This window comes from Lygodium microphyllum, chromosome 6 (assembly GCF_053477565.2).
Source record: "Lygodium microphyllum isolate KBCC chromosome 6, Lygodium_microphyllum_v1.1.10, whole genome shotgun sequence".
Lineage (NCBI taxonomy): Eukaryota > Viridiplantae > Streptophyta > Polypodiopsida > Schizaeales > Lygodiaceae > Lygodium > Lygodium microphyllum.
This window is the reverse complement of record NC_141140.1, coordinates 43,585,168-43,599,718: the sequence shown is the minus strand read 5'-3', so window position 1 is coordinate 43,599,718 and position 14,551 is coordinate 43,585,168.

The following is a 14,551-nucleotide window of genomic DNA, read 5'->3' as shown; positions in this document are numbered from 1 at the left end:
GCTTCCTTCACCTCCTCCACACCCAAGGAGAGCCTCCCTTTTATAGGCTCCAAGAGCTTCTCTTCTTGGAGAGACACTTGAGTGCCAAGATTGGAAAGGCTGTTCCAAGACCTACCCTGCAGCACCAATTTTGGAATATCTCTATATGCGTTGCTCAAATGCAAAAAAGTCTAGCAAAAAAGTTATAGATCTCGTCGTTTTCGATATTTCTGGGAAGGCATTTTTAGAGATCGATTTTCCATTGTGAGATATTCTAAAAATGGATTCACTATGTCTATTTTAAGAGAATCAGCTTTTTAAACTCTATTCTTAACTTATGGTCCATGCAACCACCTTGAGCCATAGATAAGGAGAGTTTGTTAGATTGCCTTGGGCCTCAACCTTAAGATTGACTTCTACACAAAAGCTTGTGTCATCTTAGACCTTAGAAAGAGTAAATCACTTCTCTTCGAGAGGATCATGTCTCTCGTCTTTCTTAGTGAGAAAACTACATTTTGTCGTCTTTCTTAGTGAAAGAATTACTTCTCTCCTTAATTCATTAAGAGAAAAGGGACCTTAAACCTTGATTTCTAAGGGAGACGATGACCGAAAAAAAAGGACAATGCTCATTTCACACAAGTACATATCCTCAAACGTCCTTGGATACACACATAAATACATATACATAGTGCTAATGCACTTCCTCTTCTTAGAACTCAATCCATCTTCATCTATGTGAAACTCCTTGGTTCTTGTGTGCACTCTTACACTTGGCAGACACTTCCTTCCCCCTTCATAACTTGTATTGCTTATACTAGATATCCTCGTCATGGTGCTCTGATTACCCCATTAAGTGATGCACTAGGAATATTGGTCTCTTAATGGTCTCATGGCCATGCTAGATCATCGTGAGCACTTAAAGAAAAGTGATTCATTAATTTATTGATATAAATTTACTAAATATAGAATGCGTAATAAGCAATCAATTTAGTGATAATTAGCTTGTTCAAAAATACTAAGAGTTTGTTCATTTAATCTATGTATTTTGAGGTTCTTAACGTTTTTGAGCTTCATGAAATGGAGCTTTTGATTTGTCGCCATTTATAATTGTCTCTAAATTTACACCATGTCTAGAATGTAATTTCAATTTTTCTTTGGGTTCTTCTAAGCATACCATTATATCTCTAAGTTAGGGTTTCAAAGAGAACCTAACAAAAACATTAAGGACCTTTATAGTTTGAAGCATGTGAGGAAAGAAAAAAAGAACTCTTTTAGCCGCTAAGACATAATAAGCTCTAGATTCAAAAATGTGGTAAAGGCTACACATTGTTATTGCTTGACTTTCAAGGGCTTACATCACAAGCACCATGGCCAAGAATAGTCTTAGCATGCAAAGAGTTGCTTAGACATGGTCACTTCATTTATGTGAAACTGCACTTTGCACAACCTAGGCACAAAGGTAAGGGCTAAGGTTATATGTGCAATTGACATGAAAAAGTTAGGTTTCATCAATCCAACCTTATTTCCATTTTAGACACTTACAACTTTAATATATGTGACAATGAAAAATCCTCAAGTATCAGGTTGCTCATTATGTTGCCAACTTGAATATTAGTTTTATGTATAGTTGGTATGACAAACTTAGGTTTTGTGAATCCAACTTAATTTCAATGTTAACCACTTGTATCTTATATCTACTCGAGAAGAAAAAACCTTCAAGAACTAGGTTGTTACTTTTAAGATTATATGATGCTTATGCATAGTATATATAAGATTATAGTGGACTTAAAGTGAGTTTAGTACTTTTACTAGACAAAGCTTGGCTTATGGTGCAAAGCACTATGGCTCGTGTTGAATGTCATGGGTAAGGTTGGTCTATGTAGAACATAACATTTCCTTCCACACATTCTATACCATCTTGCATCTTTGTTTATGTTGAATTTGCTAAATATCTGACAACAAAGTTTTTAATTATAAAAAGAAGTAAAATTAGCACATGAGAATCATGTACTAATTTCATTTGTATAGATAATAGCTATATTTATGCTATACTAAGCTAGTATTCAACATTTCAATTTTCTATATAGAAAGAATAAATTTATATTCATTTGTGAAGGCTTTTAAGTACAAGCCGTGAATATATACAAGCTCTTTTAATATCACAAGAAATTGAGGATTTGGAATTTAGACAAAGGTTATATTGTAAAGGATTAAAATTGTATGGACTTAAAAAGGGGGTTTTCACCTCTTGCCCAAATTTTAAGGTACTAAAGGTTTGAAATGTGTACGTGCTTTCGATTTGGATACATGCTTCTGATATTTACAAGATTATGATTTGACCATGTGTCATTTGGCCCGGAACTACACGATGACATGATAAGTAACAATGAAAAGCTTCCACACACACACACACACACACACACACACACACACTCACTCTCTCTCTCTCTCTCAATATATCATATGCGCTTGAACATCCATCGTGTTAAACATTTAACTTGTTTAGGCATGTGGTGTGTTTGTGTATTTAGGGTTGATCTCATCTCTTGAACGTGATCTTGCAAATATTTGCAATACAAATAAAGCAGGTAACGAGAGTACTATATGACTTTGAACTACACATTAATGGTATGCTTAGACACAATGTCAGTGATTAACACCGGAGAACCTAGGCACGGAGTGCCTAGTTCACATTATTGGTGAGTGCAAACCGGGATTACAACCTGTGTTTTTGCAGAGCTAACCAAAATCCAGCAGCTGGTAACGGGGAGGCGGCGGGTAGGACTACATCGGAGGCTTGGGGTATAAGGGGGACGTGTTATGATAAGGAGTAGGGTTGTGGAGTATAGGCGGGGAAAGGAGGGAAGGTATGAAGGGGATTGATGTGATCAAAGGGTATCATTCCTGGGTAATTGGCGGTGCGGGACGAGGCGGCTAATGATAGGGCGGAGGCGGTGGACTCGCAAAGGGAGACGTCGTTATATCGTGGAAAGGAGGGGGCGTATAGACAGGTTGCGGCTGGTGATAGGGCGGAGGGGTGTAAACCGGGGGTGATTTTTGGTATGGAGGAGGAGTCTGGATGGGTGGCGGTTTCTGGGACAGCGGAGGAGGAGTGTGGATGGGTGGCGGAGTTTGGGATGGAGGATGTGTGGGTGGCGGTTTCTGGTGCCGCGGAGGAGGTGGTTTAGTGTAAGCTGGCGGTGATGCTTTGTAGGGAGGAGTCTGGACGGTTGGCGGATTTTGGTGCGGCGGCAGAGAAGATGGGTTCTTGTAAGGCGGATCAGCTAGCGCTCCATGCATGCAAGCGCAGGCAGGAAGAGCTGCAGGCCGAGGAGAAGAAGAGGAGGCCGCCCCATTGCATTCATGTGAGAGGAAACTGCAGCTGAAGGACCGCGAGCTGGTGCTGTTGCATGCATATACGATATCGGTCCCTTATATAGCCGTCTGATCGGCTCCCTGCGTCAATCAGCTAGTTAACCCGCCTCATTAGTATCAGCTGGCGATCTTAATGCAAGCGTCTTGTAATTCTGCTTGCTCACGGCATTAGTACAATTTTACATGAACTTCTCATTGCATTAAACACAGACTTGTAGCCTAAATCGAAGCTTTATTACAAACGTTAACTATTATTGCGTCTGTTAAGACCCTAGAAACGTGCACGATAAGATGTATGGAGTAATATTTAGTTTGCCCAACCCAGCATATATTTAGTCACTACGACACACAGCCAATTTTCAACACTTTTATGGAGATGCATAAAGGCGCAAGTGTAAGGATTAGCATAGGAAAAAGAACAAAATAGGCCCATCAAAATACACCACAAAAAGCATGTCAAAAATAGAAAATATGAAGGAAATGATCGTCAAAATAGCGATAGAAAAATGAAGTCACTTTTACTAGCTGTTTTCATGATTGGATATTTCAGCAACCGAAAATTTTCTGATGTTCCATTTCATGTGTATTTCATTGCCATTGGAGGCTTGTTTTTTGGGCATCATAATGTGCTTTCAATAAAGAGATCTACACATGGTGCACTATAGTTCTAGGTATATGTCCAAATATACATAGTGGGCATTGAATCATGCAAAACAATAGAAAAGGGAGATGTGTAATCATATGTGAGACAAGCATGCTACTCACAATGTAATTAGTGGAAGCAACTCACTCCCTTCAAGTAACTCATACTTGTTAAGGATTGAATCAATGAGGTAATCCTTCCTATGCAATGGAAGCTTTGTGAACTATGCATACAACCCCTCATGGACTTTTGTTTATCAGCCATGCCTCTCTTGACCTTCTTGTATCAAACCTCATGTCTTAGACTCGAAGGAGGTAAACATATTTATTTAATTGTTATGTATATGAGAGGTTATTTATGTATTTTATCAATTTTGCATGGTTATTTTCTATTCGTTGCATAATAATGACATGTCGCACCTGTATGCATCTAGCACTAGTTGCATTAGGTGAAGTAAATAACGTGTTCTATGTTTCTCATAAGAAAAGTATTCGTAGCTAGAGTATTGTGCATTCAATGAGTTTTATATTTATCAATGGAGCATCTTTGGTGTGGAGCTTATTATTATTTTGGTACTATTATAATTAATTGATTTGTATACATATGTGCAAGAAGTTCAATGATCGTTGTTACCTTCGTATTATGGCCTTACAACAAGATAATTATTTTTGTAATGTTAGATTTATTATTTAGTTCTTAGGCATAATTATACAAAGTAAGTCATTTATGCAAGAAGGATGCTGATATAACGAAGGGAATACGATTGGTATAACAACACATGGTGATTGATAAGCATGTCAAAATCAATGAAAGCTTTAGCCCATGCATTAGCATCATCAATAAGCATCCCCTCTTTATGCATTGGACAATTGGAATGTAAAACACATTGTGGCTCAAATTTCCTTCATGATTTCTATCTTTAGCTTCTCAAAGTTGGGAATGCCCTTTAAAAGGGATTAATAGAGCCTTCAAATCCCTTCATTAGATGAAAACCTTTTTTACTAAAAACAACCTAACATAGTGCTTTTGGCCTAAAAGTGCAATTGGTGCCAATTGATTGACTAGTGTACCCCATGTGGTCCCATAATCACCATCACCCTCTCTCCACATCTTGTGAGTCCCCAACCTCTTCTCACATGATCAAGGTATGTGTATTTATATTATATGTAGGGCTCCATTAACCTCTTCTCCCACAATCACAATAGGTGTATTTATGTTACATGTAGAGATTCTCTTGGGTTTCTAATTGATTTACCATTCTACTTATGTTAATTTTGCGGTTTGGTGTGTTGCAGTCTCATCCTTGAATCTCTCTTCTTTCATATCCATTATAGAGGGGTAAGTATATTTGCTACCCCCTTCTTCTATTTTTAGTGGAACCGACATATGGAGCTTTGTCTTTTTTCTGTGTAATTATTTAGGTGGATCCATCATACTCACCTTCTCACTATAATATAACCACACTAATATAGATAATACCACAATAGTTTATGTAGTTCATCACCCAAATAATGTTAGAGCAATAAGCTTATGCACAAGAAATGTGGAAGTTGAGCTCATGTAGATTCATTCGCAAAAACCACCCTATTCCCCAATCAGTCAGCTCATGAAAAATAGCTACACTACTCCACATATATTAGAAATGCATTTGCAACACCAACAAGGGGTGTTTCCACTTCTAAACATTATAGGATGATACATGTATGCAGTAGAATTTTTTTGATACATGGGGTTGAGCCACATGTGTGGCTGACCTTGACAACATGGAATTGTTGCCTCACTCCACAACCTATAAGTGGCTTTAAAGATGTCATGTGAGAGGATTTAAATAAACTAGTATCATTGTATCCCATCTTACACTTTGGGACAAAAACTTCATGATGTCCTAACAAATATGGTAAAATATCTATCAAAATAAGCATTAAAACATCAGTTATAGTTTTGTTGACACCATCAATTGAACATGTATTTTTTATACCCGTGACTTTGAAGAATTAGAGTAGAAAAAGGGTCCTGTAAATCTCAAAATGACCTAAAATGTCCCGAAATTTTGAATTTTGACTATCGACTCAATTCTTAGAAAGAGAAGATCCCCACCTGATTTTGTCTTTACTTTTCTATGGAATGTAGGCTTCGAAGAGTGTTCCAATATCAAGGATAAGATTTGAGCAATTCAAAGCTCTTGAAAGCATTATGAGTGGAGGAACATACATGTTTTATATCATTGTTCTTATATTGGGGGCTCCAATAAAAACGTGCCCACTATATGGCATACATTCAAGGCCTATTTATAAATACCCTTATAAATGAAGTTTTTAAAAGTAAAACACACTCCTTTTCTATTCAATATATAAATAGCCCCTTTATATGGTAGCCTTATGTATATTAAAAATGTATTCGAAATTTTTTCTTATGTTGGATCCATGTGATTTGCATATATACATTTATGAGTGGCCTCATGGAGTTATGAATACAATTTCCTTTGTTACAATAAACACAAGTTTCTCTTCTTTCCAAGCTATGTGCATGTGGTCTGATTGAGATTTCACCCAATCCTATTGCTCGAAAACCAAATCATAGAATGATGTATTTGTGAAACACATGTACATATCCGATTCGAAGACGATGTCAAATTTCAATCAACCACTATAACAAGTACATAGTTGTCCCTATACATTACTAGTAACATCTTAGTGGTAGTGGTCCAACATTGGACTATGATAATCAGCATGGGATACGAAGAAAAAGGGGTGAGATATATAGTTGCCCATCTATTCAACCACTTACAACCACTGCATATGAGAAGGAAAATGGAAATGACAATCATGGAGGACAAGCTAGTTTGCAACTTGTAACACAAGATTCAAAGAGAATGATCAAGGGGCCCGGGGAGTCCATCTTTAAAACATATAAGATACCACATGAGTTCAAAAGAAAGGATCTTATATTTAGTAAAATTTATAGAATTATATTTACAAAAGGAGTATTTCAATTTGAAAAAAATCCATAAGTTTAGTAAAGTAAAAGGGGTTTTCCTAAGGCCTTATAGCATGTAAAGAAAGGGTATTTCTTAATATACTTTGAATGTACCTTATATAGATGATTTCTTGTAGGTGGACCCCATAGGTCAAGGGATAGATCAAGAGCATGCATAAAAATTATTCCATCTAATAATGGAGTACACTTTCAAGGGATAAACTATCATCTAGACTTATTTATTTGCTACAATATCATGTAGGTCATGTCACAATCCTTTGCACCTTCCTCTAGATCTTGAAGATGCAATGCATATACAAGTGGTAAGATACATCAATTTCACAACTTATACAAAAATGATCAAACATTACTCTTCATTTTAGAAAAATAAGGAGTATTTGTGCATTCATCCTAACCCTTGACCTCTATCTCAGAGTGTAACAAGTTTTTGTAGGGTTCCATTTACGAGAGGAGAATATGATGCCATGAGATCATGCACAATCATGGTCCATATTCATCTCATTGGCAGTGTATAATAGTATGCATCAATGTACCTAGATAAGCATGCACCATTTTACAATGATTTTCTCTTCTTAGAAGAGTGATTTCACTAGCATGCTTCTCCACATCATGGTGTCATTTGGATCTTACACAAAAGCTTACAAGCATGGACCCCTTTTGTCACATGCTTATATGAATTTATATGTATATAAGGAACTAAAGTTAAAGTAGCTTTTGGAAGCCATTTTTTCTAATCTCCATAACTACCAAGGGAAAGAAAATTTCAAGAAAATTCTCACGTGGCCTGATCAGTTTCTACCTCTACAAAGTTGCAACAGAAACGTTTTTCAGATTCTTCACCGATTTGAAGTTACGAAGGCGCACACTGCTTGCTACATGCAACTTTCTTCTCCCTTTTACCACATCAACTTTCCATTCTATCCTTCTTGTAAATATATTATAATAATGTGCTTTGGGAATCCACCTCTTGTGATCTAGCTCACTTTCCCTATTTTGTCTACCACCACCCTTGGCTTCTTGCATGATGACCACGGTGGAGACTTGTCCCATCCATTATTCTTCATATTCTTAAAGATGCCATACATCATCTAAGATTATGTTAATCAAGAATATTAACTTAATCTAATCCCTCATGGAGGCTATATAAGGAGCCCATGGAGATGTAGAGAATGAGAATGACAAGCACATGAGAGCACTTTAGAATACCCCCATGCTAGTCCATCTCTTTGAGGTAAGCTATGAGTGAGTTCTTTTATTATGTAGCATAATGGCAAGCTTCCTCTACCTCTTCTCCTCTTGTGTCCCTCTCTTCTTATCTTCTCATTCCATGAATACATAATGGCAAGCTTTCTCTACCTCTTCTTCTCTTGCCTCCCTCTTCTCTCATCTCTCTCTCTCTCATATTCTAATATGGTGTCTAGTACATATATTCTCTCTTGTGAAGTTGTGTCTTGGTTCTTTTGATTCTCTTTGAGAAAAGGGATGTCCTAGCCCATCTTCCCTTTGGCTAGGTGATGCCCCTCTTTATTTCTCTTAGTGAGGATTGGAGGTTAGATGGGTAAGAGGCAACCCATTTATCATTTCAGCCCTCATTTTTTGTGTCCCCATTGAGGAGTTCTCAAGCTATGCTCTACAATTTCTATGAAGGAAGAAACGTCTAAGGAGTTGTCCTCTTCTTCAACGAGTGTTTTTCAAGGAATCACTAAGGAGGAATATTCATCAAACCCTATTCAAGGAATTCATTGCTCAAGAGTACCAATATGCTCTCCAAAAGAAGTTCAAGAGAAGAAGAATCTTTATCGGCAAATGGCACGTATGCGGGTAAAGCAAGTTAATTACACACATCCTTCTTTGCTTCAAGAGAAATCTTACTCTCATCATCTCTAGGTCAAGGCATTGTGTTGAGTGCTTGGTGTCTAGTGTAAAGACACTCCCTAAGGAGCCTCGTCTTCAAGTGGTGAAGGTGCTTTCAAATTGGGGGATTAACAAGTTTTTGGAAGGGGAGCTACACATCAATGGTGTGTGGTATTGGCGAGAGGCTACATATGGTGATGCGCTTCAACTAGTACTAGCAAGAAGACTGAAAGTAATTGAGAAGGTAGCTATCGAAGCCTATGAACTTTACAAGGTTGATGATGGTCACACCAAAGCTACGCTAATCAATGGTGAGAGAATCCTTCGCATCTCTTGAATGGTGGGATCTAAGAGGCCAAAGCTTCAACAACACGCTTCATAAAAGTTTATAGTGGAAATTTATAGTTAATGCATAAATGACTACTCCTAATTTCTACAACTTTCAATCGGTTCAAAACATTTGGATGGATGTGTGTATTAGTAGAAAGATACATTTTCAGCAAAGGTTGGTCTTCTATTTTGGAGCTGAGAGGTTGAGAGAGATCTTGTTGTCCCGTGATCCCATAATATTTCCTATTTTGGATTATAACATCTCCTTTAATATGCACATATTCATTCTACTCTAAGTGTATCCCATGAACCATAGGGATTTGTAAGGACCTATCCGTCCACTTGCTAGGCACACTGTGCATACAATAGTTAGTACAAAGCTCAGGTTTCAAAATATCATAATGGGCTAATTGGACCCTCGTTGTCTTGTTGAGATTAATTCATCTCTGAATCCATTTATTCTACCTTTAATAAGATATGACTTGGGCCTAGACGTGTTCATCTTTATTTTATATTGAGCTAGATCAACATCTTCCTATCATGGTTTTTCCAAGTTTTTTTAAGCACAAAGGGGAGAAAGCTCTAGACTTTCTAGATGACTTAGAAATGGCCTTCCTAGTCATAGGTCGGGACAATGAAGCAACCAAAGTACAGGTCCTCTTTTTATCTCTAAAGGATGATGCTCAAGTGTGGTATTAAGCTCTCCTGGTAGCTACAAGGGGTAACTGGGAGGATCTTAAGATTGCATTCATGCACGAGTACCAAGATATAGAGTATTCTGAAGATACTTGGAGACAACTCCTACATCTTTGCCAAACGTTACTAGGGGAGTACCAAACATATGAAGGCATATTTATAAAATCGTGGGATAAATGGACAGCCTTCTTAGCCGAGGGAGAGAGAGTACCTGATTGCCTTAAGAAAGATTGTTTTGTGGCTGAACTCCACCCTCTATTAAAGGTGAAGGTCAAAGGAAAGTTTCTTACATTCTATGAAGAATTAGTCACTTATGCCAGGGAGAAAGATAGAAAATTGAAGTATCAAGCCCAATTGAAGGGGGGAGTTGAGCCCATGTAGATTATACCAACCATGCCAAGGCCTAGAGAGATAGCATAGGCTGAACCCGAATCGAAGATGCCATAGCAAGAGCTCCTACAATGCATTACTAATCAACTTGAAAGTCTTTCGTTGAATTTGGTGCAAGGAGTATAGTCCCCTCCCCTCACAAATGAAGGCCATCGAGGTCCAAGGATACAAGAAAGAGAGTATGTTTGCTATAATTGTGGGGAGGCTGGCCATGGTATGTACTTTTTCCATCACCCCAGGTGTTTGCCAGGAAATGGATTCCAACCAAGAAGGAGGGGACAATAAGTGACACCACCTAGGGAGAGGCTTGTTCCACTGAATCCAGGGCCTTCATCACCGGTTCAAGTTCTCCAACATCCTCGCCACTTGTAGAGGTGTCGGCCTTGCTTCTCCAGCCGTCAGAGAATCGTGACGTTAGGATGATCAGTTTGGATTAGGGTGATGTCAAAGGGAAGGACAAAGTAGCAGATGTTGAAAAAATGCTCGTGAAGAAAGCCCGTAGAATTGAGAGGATGGAGCCTACACCACCAAAGAAGGTTGAAAATATGGAAGGGGAGGCAGAGTTTTCAAAGGATGCAAAGATATGTAGAAGTAAAAAGAGGAGGGCTCGCTCACGTCAACACATTTAGCCAGATGATTTTTCCCTAGGTAAAGGTACTAGAGCTTATGATTTGCTTACTGATGTGAGGGATCAAGGGCTAAAAAACTCATGGCCACAATTACTACATCTATCTTCAACATTGTAGCGACAATGTCAAAGATGATAAGCATTAGACCCATGAAGAATAGACATGTGAATGCAATCCATGCTAGAAAGACGAAAGATATTATGCCTCTAGTGGAAGCCGAAATCAATGCACAGAGAGTATCAAAGACATATGTGGATGGAGGTCCAGAGATTTGTGTCATGATGGAAAATTTGATGCATCATTTGGGATTAGAGGTAAATGAAACTACTAAATTTGGGGCCAAAATGGCTAACAATGTAGTAGTAAAATTTTTGGGAGTTATAAAGAAATTCAAGGTTAAGATGTGTGGCGTACAATTGGAGCTTGACATGTATGTGATGCCAGTGAAGGGGGATAGCTATCCAATCATTCTCGGGTGACCATGGCTAATGGAAATGAAAGCAAAACAAGATTGGGAGACATGGGCTTTAGAGCTAAGGCCATAGAAGGGGCTATAGAAAAAATGGAAGAGCACTATCTCCAACATGAAGGAGGGCCGACAAGAGGATCTTGTGTTTGAGACCACCACTGATGAATGGAGTTCCAACGAGGATTGGTCATCTATGACAAGGGGAGAGTCATCTATTGAGGAGGAAGAAAGAAAATTCCGCAGCAGCTTCCAAAGGTCGAAAAGGAGGGGTTAGAAAAAATATTGGCTAAGGATCTATCAGTTGAGGAGAAGGCAGCCTACATGGAAGTTGTGATAAAAAACTATGCACTTTTTATTTCTAATTATGAATACATCATAGGTGTGATAGCAATACAACCTTACATTAATCTAAAAGAGGGATCAAGGCCAGTGGTGCAGCGACTATGACGGTTGGGAGTAGTTCAACAAAATGCTCTACTCACTAAGGTGCAACGACTTTTGAAGGTATGTTTCATCTATCCAATATGGGACTTAGAGTGGGTTTCACCTATAGTTGTAACACCCAAGAAGAATGGAAAATGGAGGATTTGTGTGGTCTACAAGCCGCTAAATGCCGCAACAAAGAGAGATCACTTTCATCTTCCCTTTGACAATGAAATACTCAACGAGGTGGCTGGGCATGAGAGATACACTATTTGTGATGGGTATTCAAGTTATTTTCAGATTCAAATCGTTGAGGAGGATCAACAGAAGACCACCTTCATCACACCTTGGGGGTGTTTTACTTACAAAGTAATGCCATTTGGATTAACAAATGCCTCGGCTACCTTCCAACGACTCATGAATTATGTCTTCCAACCATATTTTGGTAAGTCCATTAGGGTCTTTATCAATGATTTTTATATTTATAGCTCTAAGGCTCTACATCTAGGAAAGGTGGATGAAGCTTTCAATCGCCTCGCATAAATGGGGGGGCAGTTAAACCATGAGAAGTGTCGCATTGGTGAAAGCAATGTAACTTTGTTAGGGCATGTCGTAAGTGAGAGGGGCATTAAAGCGAATCCAAACAAAGTTAAAGCCCTATTGGCCGTGCCATCACCATCTTCTGTGAAGCAACTAACCTCTTTCATTTAGAAGGTGTGACATATGGGGCGGTTCATTCATCTCCTCTCCCAATTGGTATTTCCACTACAACAGTTGACGCACTCTAAGGAGCTCCTATGGAGTGACGATAGTGAAAGGTGCTTTCACGAGGTGAAGAAGGCTCTTAGCACCCTTCCCATACTTTTACAGCCTTGTTGGGATCAAGAGTTTTTTGTCAACTCGAGTTTTGGGGAAGATTCTCTGGGGGTAGCACTAATACAAAAGGATACTAAAACTGGCCTGATGAAGCCGATTTACTTTTCTAGCAGAGTAATGATATCATCAGAATGAGGGTATAAGATGGTGGAGGTGATGATTTTGTCTCTAATGTTTGCTGTAAGAAAGTTTGTCCTTATCTTGTCCCTAGGCCATTCACGGTGATCATGATAGAAGAGAATTTTCCCTACGCCTTACAGCACATGGATGTTTTAGCCAGAATCGCTAAGTGGGTGATATAACTCCAAGAGTTTGACTACATCTTCAAGGTGGAGGACTCTACTCGGGCCTGCCTAGTTGATTTGTTGACCCATAGATGCCATCAAAAGAAGGAAAAAGAGAAGGGAAAGGTATAAGAGGAGGCACCTCCTCTTGAGGATCTGCACGGGTGGAGAATGCCCATGCCCTCTACTTCAATGGGGCCTACAAGCGTATTAAAGACAAAGTGGCAGTAGGAATAGTGGTGTTCAGTCCGGAAGGTGACAAAAACTTTATGGAAAATGTATTAGCTTGGAGGATGTCCATTCTAACAATGAGGCAGAATAGCAAGCCTTTCTTTTAGGTTTGAGGTGGTGTCTCTCACATGGTGTCACTCAAATTAATATTTTTGGGGATTCTTTGCTAATTGTTAAGCAAATGAAAGAAATCTAGGCTTGTAAAAATGATAACTTAGTAGTGAAAGTGAGAGAAGCTAAAACTCTCATGAGGAAGATATAGAAAGCCCAAATCTATTTTGTTCCAAGGTGCACAAACGGTGACACAGATACTCTAGCAGTTGAAAAATTTAAAGAGGTAATGGTGGGCATCATTGCACTAAAGCTTTCCTTGTTTCAGGGTAAGTTTTAACTACAAGATATGCTTTATTTTCTTGAGCATGGTGAGGCACCTACACATATGAGTAAGAGTGAGAAAAGGTGGCCGGATACTAAGGCCACTAAGTACCGCTTGATAAATGATGTGATGTATTGCAAAGGAAAGGATGCAGTGCTTAGAAGGGTGCCAACATCAAAGGAGATTATGGATGTGATTAAGAGGTGCCATGAGGGGGTTTGTGGCGAACATTTTTGTCAAGAAATAACCAGCAAAAAGATTCTCCAAGATGATTTTGTGTAGCCTAGTCTGCATCAAAATGTACAACATTGGTGCTACACTTGTGATGATTGCCAAAAGGCTCGGACCAAGGAAGGTAGTGCATGAGGAAAAAAATCCCATAACTACATCTGGCCCATTTGATAAATTAGTATTTCCACTATAACAGTTGACGCACTCTGAGGAGCATGTCGTAAGTGAGAGGGGCATTGAAGCAGGTGCAAATAGAGTTAAAGCCCTATTGGCGGTGCCATCACCATCTTCTGTGAAGAAACTAACCTCTTTCATTTAGGTGTGACATATGGGGCGGTTCATTCATCTCCTCTCCAAATTAGTATTTTCACTTCAACAATTGACGCACTCTGAGGAGCTCCTATGGAGTGATGATAGTGAAAGGTGCTTTCACGAGGTGAAGAAGGATCTTAGCACCCTTCCCATAATTTTTCAGCCTTGTTGGGATCAAGAGTTTTTTGTCAACCCGAGTTTTGGGGAAGATTCTTTGGGGGTAGCACTAATACAAAAGGATACTAAAACTAGCTTGATGAAGCCGATTTACTTTTCTAGCAGAGTAATGATAGCATCACAATGAGGGTACAAGATAGTGGAGGTGATGATTTTGTCTCTAATGTTTGCTGTAAGAAAGTTTCTTCCTTATCTTATCCCTAGGCCGTTCACGGTGATCATGATAGAAGAGCATTTTCCCTACGCCTTACAGCACATGGATGTTTTAGCCAGAATCGC